Below are 10,911 nucleotides of genomic sequence, written 5' to 3'. Positions count from 1 at the left end.
AATCAAACTCTAATTAGTCTAGATTATTTTTTTATTATTTGACCTATGAATTTAGCATATAAATAGGCTCTTTTACAACATTAGAAAATACATTCATTAGATATTAAAACTCATAACACTTTTAGAGAATTTTGTGTTTACGTTTTGAGGGTTAGTTGATATCATCAGTCAAGTCACATTAATTCAATTAAAATATCACATTCCCAAAAAATAGGTTAGTAGAATAGGTTTAGTAGATCAAATATTCAGTTCTGATTTTTAAATTAGGATCGTAGTGATTAATTAAGCAAAATATTATAAAATAATAATCGAGATTAAAAATTTAGGTTGGGAAATTTAAAATTAGAGATTCGGGAATTAATTTTCTTAAAACAGATTTTAAAAATGAAACAGGATTTCAAAATAATTAAGGAAATGAGTTTTAATTAAAAATTAGGATTGATTTGAAAAAGGGTGAAAACTAAAAGTGGCCAAAAGGACAATTTCCCAATTTTTAAAAATTGGTTTGCCTATTTAAACCACCCACATCAGTTTCCTCTATTTATCCTTCCATTTGAAAAAAATTCTCAAATAAAAAATTTGAGATTTTCTCTCAAATTAACTCATCTCTACTGATTTTCTAGCCTTCCAAACACCAAATTTTCCTTCAATTTTAAAGAAAGCTCTTCCTTTCTTCATCATTTTAGTCTTTCATCGAATTAGATCTACAACTCATCGTTCTTCTCAAATTGAGGTAACATTTTGATTCTTATTGATAATTCTAAGCTTGTTGTTTTTATAATTTTAGATTCGATAAATTATTACAAGATTTCAATAGATCTAAAACTTTTAAATCAAATTTTGAATAAAAAATGGTGAAATCCAAAATATTAAGTTAACTTTTTTTTTAAATTGATTTTCAACTTATTTTGAACTAATTTTAAGGTTTATGAACTCAATTTAGTAGATTGTTAAAGAATTTTTATGAATTGAGAGTTTTCCCTCTTTTAATGTTCATGTAAGCTTAATTTTCCAAAAAGTTAGATACAAGAAATTTGATGAAATTGGTGGCTTAGATCTATTATAATATGATATTTAGGATGTTTAAAAATTTGTTTGGGGATTAGGAACAAAAATTAACCAAGGAAATCTCTTATTTTAGTAAAACTAGCAAGATTTCGGTATTGAGAAAGAAGACCTTAGATCTATGTTTTTAATGTGACTTGAATGTATTTGTGGCTGTTCATAATGTGTTTACATTGCTTGTAATATGTATGCAAAGTGTCGGATTCATCAAGAGCCTCTACAAGCAAGACGGAAGGGAAAGAAAAGCTTGTTTGAGCTTTTGAGTACAAGTGGAATCAACTAGGTGAGTGATCAAAATTGCTGCTTTTAGACATGGTTACTGAAGTTAAATGGGAGCTTAGGTTGGCCTAACCATCTAATCTAAGTTTCAAGTGTAAGTTTTCCTACTCCATCTATTTAATATTACATGTGATGCTTGTATATTGTGATATGTGATACATGTGAGATATTTAAGCATGTGATATGTGTATTTGAAAGTAAATGTTAAGTGGCTTGCTAGTTTTATGCACACCTAAGTGATTTAAATTGAAAGTGGCTCTCTGAGAAATTGAGATAGCACTTTTGAGTGCATTAAAAGTGATTGTGAAAGTGCTGTGTATAAGTGTTTTTGGCAAGTGAAAGTGTGCAAAAAATAGTAAGTAAATGTGTGTATGAATGAAAATGTTGGCATTGTGATATCTTGGAATGACTGGATATCATTGGCATGCCATAGGATGTAACACCCTATACTCGACCCAATTGCCAGGTCCGGGTACCAAGTGTTATAATTAACCCGAGTCATAATTAACCCGAGATACATAATCCACTTTTCAAACTAGCTTTATTAATAAACTTAGACAACAACGAATTGTTAACAAATGTTCACCATACAAATTTATTCTGAGACTCCGATTAACTATACATTTCAAAAATTTACTTCAAATAAAAATCACTAATAAACAAGTACTAAAGTTTTACAATCACTTAGTCATGCTAGGCTCATATTTTTACACCTAATATACAACTTTAGAATTAACTTAGACAATACACTTAACCAAGTCCCCGAGGTATAGCCTTTAAGGGTGCCACTCTATATACACGATATAGGTATGACACCTTTCACGTGAGCCATGTAGATTCTGGCTTGGTCCCTCCATATGACTCTTGAGTCATCCTTTAACCCTACACACAAGGCAGTACAATCGTAAGTTTAGATGGACTTAGTGAGATTTTGTATGACATTAATCATAAAAGAATCTATTTTTTCGGATAAATAAGGATAAAAGTACAGAATTAAAACTCACTAGTTCACTTAGAAGATTCTATAGTTTGAATAGCATGGCCGACACCCATGCGTTCTCTAAAATTATCGTTGGTGGACATGCCAGTTGACCTAATTGTCAATGTACTTTTTCAAGCAACCTTTTTCTGTGGCTTAACCTTGACTGGCTCCATCTTAGGCTTCCTGTAACACCCGTATCCCATTTCCATCACTGGATTAGGGTTACAGAGCATTACTATAAAAACAAAACATTTAAACATAAATTCATTCATTATCATAAACATATTATAAGTCAATTATACATACACATTTGACCCCTATATCGAGCCCTCGATGCCTTAAAAATACCTTAGAAACGATTCAGGACTAAATTGAAAACATTAGAAAAATCTGAGAAAAAATTGCAAAAATTTGTAAAAGAGGAGTCACATGACCGTGTGACTCACATTGCTGAGACACAAGCCCGTGTTTCAGCCATGTAACAATCGTACTAGGGACACATGGCCGTGTCCCAGACCATGTCTTCACCAGTGTAACTCTCTAAGTAGGGTCACACGGCCATGTCACGTGCCCATGTGTTAAGCCGTGTAACTAACTAACTTGTACCCTAAGTACTCAACAAATTACACACGCCCGTGTTGCTAGGTCGTATGTCTCACACAGCTGAGTCACATGCCTGTGTCTCAGGTTGTGTGGTCCCAAAATGAACCTTAATCAATAAGTTTACCATTTCAAGCTTATTTTGACCCTAAGTAAACCATTTACCAGCCAAAAGACCTATTCAAAGTGACATTAATGAAGCCAAAAACATGCCAAATCAACATCCTAAGTGCCTAACCAGTGTATCCTCATTGCTACCACAAATATATACAATTGTACATCAAAATAAAACATCAGACACAACTTATCAATTCATCAAATATAACACCTAACTAATGTACCTATAATAGGTACCTCAAACACAACATATAATTTACACATATAATTCATATTTGTATTGGAACATTTTACCTCATTCACATGTATCATATAAGTTAGTAATATATGCATAAGATCTTACTTAACATTTTACACACCCAAAATGTTAATATTGACATACAAGCCTATTACATGCCATATAATCTGAAATAAATGTTCCAAAAACTACCAAAATTTATGGATAGTGTGACTTGAGTGCTAATCAGATCGTTCAACCTTCCGAGTATCTACAAAAGCAACAAATAACACTAGTAATCTCAATGAAGCTTAGGAAGTTCGACGTATTAAAATGATAAATCTTACTGAAGTAAGTAAAACAAATCAATTAATAATACAACCATGAATGTTTCCTACCATCCACAATATCAACCGGTAAATCATAAAAGTTTAATTCAATACACAAATTTATGACAAATCTATCAAAATTTTTAAACAATATACCTTACCAAGATTTTCAACTCAATGAATGACTTATGGATAAGAGTACATCGGTAATCCCACCAAAACACACCAGATGCTCATAAGAGCTAGTCCATCCAAAACACACCAAATGCTCATACGAGCTAATCCATCAAAAACACACTAATGGCTCGGAAGAGCTAATCCAATCGAAACACACTAAAATAGAGAGTATAACACGAGTGGCCACAACAAATGCTGAACCTCAATTTACTCGGGAAACATATATATATCATTCCACAACCGTATCCACTCCAATCCCCCATAGCACACCAAATCTTGATTGTACTCTATCCCACGTTCAATCTAATCCAAGCATAGAATTTCAACAATTTTTATCAAATAACATACAACATTTATAATCAAATATAATTATCACATTACATATTATCATCAAACATTCTATAAATATGTTAAGTTATGAACTGTACGAACTTACGTAGACAGAATTGTAGTAGTTGAAAAACTTTAGGGACTATTCTATAATTTTTCTTTTTTCATGAGTATCAATTGGGTCTTGATCTAAAATGTAAAATTTCTTAATTATTAGATTACGTTTCACCTTTCAATTCACTTTATATTTTATACTCTTTTATTTTTAAATTTACAAAATTTCCCTTAACTTTTACAACTTTTTCAATTTAGTCCCTTAACCTGAAAATCATCAAATTAACCATTTTTCTCAAGTAAATATTCCAGCCGAATATACTAGGCTATTAAGTAGTCCCTAATAAACATCAAATTCACTATCAAACCCTAAAATTTTGACATTTCCACAATTTAATTCTAAAATCAAAATCTAACAAAAATCATTTCACAAAATCACCAAACAACACAACCAAAGCTTCAAGTACATGGTTACAATAAAAAAATTCAAGATTCATCAATGGAAACTTCTAAAATTTTTAAAAGATTCAAAAACGATGGCACGAGCTACCTGGACCTAGTTGCAACGATTTTAAAAACATAGAAATTACAAGAAACGAGTTTAGGAATCACTCACATTCAATAAATTAGTTTGGCCAATTCTCCAAGCTAGTATTTTGATGGTTTCGCCTATGGAGGAAAACAAAATGAAGAAGAAGACTATTTTATTTACTTAATTTTGTTTTGATTTTATTATAATTACAAAATTACCATCAAATGTTTAACATTTCTATCATTTTTAATGCTAGTCCTGTCCAAACAATTTAACTAAGGTTAAATTACCTCTTAGGTCCTTCCTTATTTAAATATTAGGCTATTTGATCACTTAAATGTTATAATTACTATATTTCACACCTTTTACAATTTAGTCCTTTTTACTTAGTTAGCTAACTAAACGTTAATATCTCCGAACCAAATTTTAATATGACTTTAATGACTCTATAAATATTCTAAAATTAATGTTTACGAGTCGAGATGATGGAAAATTTATTGTCCTGAAACTACTATTTCGTCACCACTAAAAATCAGGCTGTTAAACTTCCATTTTATCTTCCTGACTCAACTCATCAAAGATAACCATACATGCGAATATACAGATTGTCAACTACTACTACTGGCAGATTTGTAATTGTCTTTGCCACATCAACAAATCCTTACCTTGATCCGTTCATTCCACACTAAACTTGACATATGTTTACCATATTACCCTGAAGATTATCTTCTTTTAAATTATCATTTGCATAGACCTTTCCTCTAGGAAGACTCAATCTACCATCCTCATTTGCGGTTTTGAATATGAGATTTGGCTGTTTGATAAACACCCTTTTTTTGTGGACTTGTACTTCCAAGATAGTCCTATAGAACTTTCCCACTTCAGACCATTCTACTAAGATATTTCATATATAAGATAGTTCCCAACAAACTATCTCTTTCTTAGATTTCCCTTGGCAGACTTCCATATTAGATAGTCTCAAGTAGACTTCCCCCCGCTATATAGTTCTGACAAAACCCACTTCCTTGTTTAATTCCCTACAAAATTTTCACCTAAGGTAGTCCTTGTAAACATCCCACAGTAGGGACTAGAAGTTTGTGCTTGGCAAACTGGTTTTCCAATAGATTTGGTAAGATAGTGTTCGCCAAAGGGTCAAGCGAGCAGGTATTTGCCAGTAGGTCTGTTGAATAGGGGTTCGCCAAATGAATTGTCAAACATGTATTCACCAGAAGATTTAGTGACCAGATGTCGCTAGTAGGCTTGGCGAATTGCAAATATCAGTTTAGGCCTAGCAAGCTAAGATTGTCGTGTGATTGGCGAACAGGGGTTCACTAGTAGGATGGCGAACTGGGGTCACTAATTTTGGCCACGTATGAAAAAGAGCAGTTATACCTAATTAGGAAGACAATATGTACTACAACACTATTCCTACACGTAATTATTTCATACTTCTATTACAACTAGAGTATCCTAAAAACATTAAAACACCATGTGCCTATAAATTAAGCACCTTTCCATTAGAAAGTTCATATTCCGTTATTCTATTAAATTCTTTTTTGATTATTTTGTTATTGAGTTCTAAGAACCCAGGAATTAGCTTTTAGAAAATAAAGGTAAGATTTTCTTTCTCTATTGATATTCAGAAAGGTTTTCAACAAATAAAACTAGGTTCATTAAAAGTCCAGCATTTGCGAACCTAGGTTCATTTATGTTTTTGTGAGTATTTTGAATGTGTTGTTTGTAACTTATGTATGTCTATTACTGTAACACCCCATACCTAGTCTGATTGCCAAACCTAAGATATGAAACTCCACATTAGCTAACATAGTGACTCTTTGTTAAATCCCAACCTAACCTCCTTCACACCACCATGTAAATATAAATATATGCATAAGTTATTCACATATAGCGGAATTTCATGAAGATAAAACACTTAACCATGTTTCATTTAGTGACAACTTGCAGCAAATAAGGGTTCACATACTTTAACAAGTAAGGTTTCACATAAGGGTTCACCTATTTTCCACTAGGGGTTCGCTTAATGACTTTGCTAAGTGCTATATACTCAAAGATTCTTAAGTCTTTCCAGAGAGGGTTCGCACAACAATAAGGTATTAGAACAAAATATGGTTTGCAAACTCCCCCTAAGTAATATTGTCACAATATGTTAAGGTTTTGCTAGATATGGTTCACTATGTTTAGGGTTTGCACTTTGACACCAACAATTGTAATAATAATTTGGCGAACGTTAATAAGATAGTCAATATGGTTTTTACATGCTTCCACTTAAGGTAACAAGGGTTCAGAAACAAATGTGTGAGAAAGTTATAGGAACATGAGAATTAAGTGAACATCAAAGAAAACTTGGTATATAATAACATTTTTAAATATCAGATGCTTTTGTCAAACATTAACGTCTCGCACTTTAACTTTAAAGAAAACATAGAGAAACATAAGGTAATTTGCTATATTCTATATCACTTGGCTAGGTCATTAGATTTATATCTCTAAGCCCAAACAGATTATCTCGCCTTGCCTCTTTGGTTCATGGTTCACTTGCTCTACCTTTCCAGCATGTATGCTTCGCTTGGATCACTTGTCTCGCAGTTGCTCACCTTGCGATCTACTGAACTGTGGTGTTTAAGAAGGAATGTGTGAGTCCTTGTGAATTTAGTGAAAAAACGAGAAAGAATAATAACCACAAAGTAAGCACAAAGCATAAGTTAAGTAGAAACATAGGTAAGATAGGTTCGCCATACTTGTGTGTTTGCCATACTTGTGTGAAGTTTGGTTCGCAATTACTTACAGTTATTCAGCTTTGTAAAAACATAGTATACTGAAAATCACATTCTTATTCACTTGTTCATTCTAGTTGGATAACTAGACCTCCTTATAATGCCTCAAAATGACTCAATGAGTCCTTAACATGTCTCATAAGTGTGGCACAAGGCTAAACACTTTCCAACACACCAACATGTCCCAATGAATTGAGCTTAGCTCGACATTTCCATATCTCTCCAACTTGTCCTAGGGCCTTAACACCCACAACATGAAACATATAGGTGAGTACTCACAATCCTATGACATTCCATTAGATCCAACATATTCAGAAGGTTATTCTAAAAAATTTACTTAAGATAGAGCTCACAAAACACATAATCATGTAAAGCTCATTGTATAGAGCTCACATTTTACTTTTCATGAGATCACATATTTAAATACTTTCGTTAAATGAAGTAATAGAAAAGACTTACTTCTCAGAACTTAGGTCAAAACCTAAGCTCCTGATTAATATTATGGTTCGCTCATACAAGTTGCGATCTCTAAACACTCACCAATTTTGTTTGAAAACTTGGACAAGATTTGTTATTCCTTTAACTTTGCTTAAAAATGGTTCTTGATTTCTAAGTGTTGGGCTCTTAGGGCTTGTCGATAGAACGATCAACAATAAATTTAGGAGAATAGAATATGTTACTCCCTTAATGGCAAGGGCTTAATTTATAGACTCTAAATGTCTTAATGTCCTTATGATTCTCTAATTGTAATAGAAGTAAGATTTAACTACATGCATGGATAGTCTTGCAAAGAGAAATGTAAGCTGACCTTCATAATCGAGGCATAAATCTACTTTGACCATTCTTACTTATGATTCACAACCCAAGGCTGTAGTTCGCCAACCGACTGGTGACCCCTACTTTGCCAAGCTTACTGGCGATCTAAGTTTACAAAAATATTTGGCGTACTCTAGCTCTCCAAGCCTTCTGGAGAACTGTTACTCACCAAGCTTATTTGCATACTTTAGCCTACCGAACTTGCTAGTCCTACACTTGCTCACCAATCTTTTGGCGTATACATGTTGCCATTTCTTCTAGTGAACCCCTATTTACCAGTCTTACTGACGAGTACCTATTTGTCACACTCTTGGGCGATTTCTTGTTCACCAAAATCTTTCGAGAACTCAACTCCCCTGGCCCCATACATCTAGGCCTTACTTTAGAATGTTACAACTCTCCTTCCGTTAGTAATTTTTGTCCTCGAAATTTCCTATGTTTAGAATAGGTGAGGGTACTAGCATCTCATGGCTTCCTTTATTTCCCAAGTAGCTTCATTGGTTTTGTGATTTTGCTATAACACTTTAACTAAAGGTATCTTCTTAATCGTAGAGCCTTTTCTTCGTGAGCTAAGATTTCCATGGGCCCTTCATCATAAGTAAGACTAGGTCTCACATCAATGTCATCTACTGAAATAACGTGAAAAGGGTCCATGCGATTCTTCTTTAACATAGACATATGAAAAACATCATCAATTTGCTCTAATTCTTGTGGCAACTTAAGTCGGTAAGTTATTGGACCAATCGTTTCAACCACCTCATAAGGATCGATACTTGCTCATTTACTTGGTACTCTATGTCTCGTCATTTTAGATCAGTGTAAGACTTTTGTCTGTTTGAAACAACTTTCAATCTTTTGCATATCACTCTCACCTTATCTTCTATTTCACAAATTAGATTTGGTCCAGCCATTCACTTCTCATCTAACTCTACCCAACAAAAAGGTGTTTGAAAACTCCTTCTATATAATGCCTTGAAGAGGGCCATTTGGATACTTTCTTAGTAACTATTGTTATATGCGAACTCTACCAAGGGCAGATATCATTCCCAACTTACTGTGAACTCCACCATATAGTTTCGTACCATGTCTTCTAGTACTTGTATCACCCTCTCTAATTGAACATTTGTCTATGGTTGATAGGCAATACTGAAAGTCAATTTTGAACCTAAGGCTTCTTGTAAACTTTTCCAAAATCTCAATGTGAATCGTGGATATTGATTGGTGGTAATGGAAATTGGCACGCCATGAAGTCATACTATTTCTGCGATGTATAACTTTGCTAGATTTTGTAGAGTATAAGTGGTGTGGAATTCTAAAAAGTGCAAACTCTTAGTAAGGCGATCCACAATCACCCATATGACATCTTTCTTTCTCGAGATGAGTGACAAGTCTAAAAAAAATTCTATGGTGATCCTTTCCCATTTCCACTCTAGAATTTTGAGTGGTTGCAGCAATCCTAAAGGATACTAAGGCTCAACCTTCATCTTTTGACAAATAAGACACTTTTCCACATAGATCGTAACAACTCATTTCAACCTAGGCTACCAATACAATTCACGAAGGTCATGGTACATATTGTTTCTCACTAGCTGTAATGCATAATGGTTGTTGTGAGCTTTTGTAAGGATTGATTGTCAAAGTTCTTTATCAAAAGGCATGTAAAGTCTTTATAGGAAACAAAGTATCACTTTTTTAATCAGTGCGAAGTCCCCCTGAACTCCTTATTCCACTTGGTGAACCCCTTCGCCAAATCCTCATCTAAGGCTTCCTTTTATTTTATTTGCTATGAAAGGGAGGGTTTCACCTGTAATTATGCAAGCAGTCCCCCATCTTCTGTCACACTTAAACATGAAAATAGTGCTCATACCTCACTCACTGATTTTCTACTTAAAGCATCTATGACCACGTTCACCTTTCCTAGGTGAGATTCTATCACACAATCGTAGTCTTTTAGTATCTCTATCCACCTCTTTTTTCACAAGATCAGTTCTTTCTGTGTGAGTAAGTACTTGAGGATCTTATGGTCTGTATAGATAGTACACCATTCACCGTACAAGTAATGTCACCGAATCTTGAGTACGAACACCATTGTTTCTAACTCTAGCTCATGCGTTAGGTAGTTTCGTTCATGAGGCTTCAACTATTTGGAGGCATAGGCCACCACCCTTCCTTCCTACAGTAGCACATAACCAAAATCCATGTGCAATGCGTCACTATAGACTATAAAGTCTTTCCCAGGTTCTGGTTGAACCAACACAGGTGCTTTAGTGAGTATCGCCTTAAGTTTCTCGAAGCTCTTTTGTCTTTCTTCCGTGCATGTGAACTCCTCATCTTTCTATGATAGCTTTGTTTAGGGTGCCGTGATAGTGGCAAATCCCTCAACAAATCTGTGATAGTAACCTGTGAGCCCTAAAAAGCTTTGTACCTTTGTGACACTTCTTGGCAATCTTTACCTCAAGATTACCTCAATCTTCTTTAGGTCCACGCAAACTTCCTTTGCTGATACCATATGACTCAAAAATGCTATTTCTTTTAAAGAAAATACACATTTGCTAAACTTCGTGAACAAATTACTTCTCTTGTAAAATTTATAACACAATTTGCAAATGAGCATCATA

This window comes from Gossypium hirsutum, chromosome D07 (assembly GCF_007990345.1).
Source record: "Gossypium hirsutum isolate 1008001.06 chromosome D07, Gossypium_hirsutum_v2.1, whole genome shotgun sequence".
Classification (NCBI taxonomy): domain Eukaryota; kingdom Viridiplantae; phylum Streptophyta; class Magnoliopsida; order Malvales; family Malvaceae; genus Gossypium; species Gossypium hirsutum.
Note: the sequence above shows the minus strand (reverse complement) of the source record.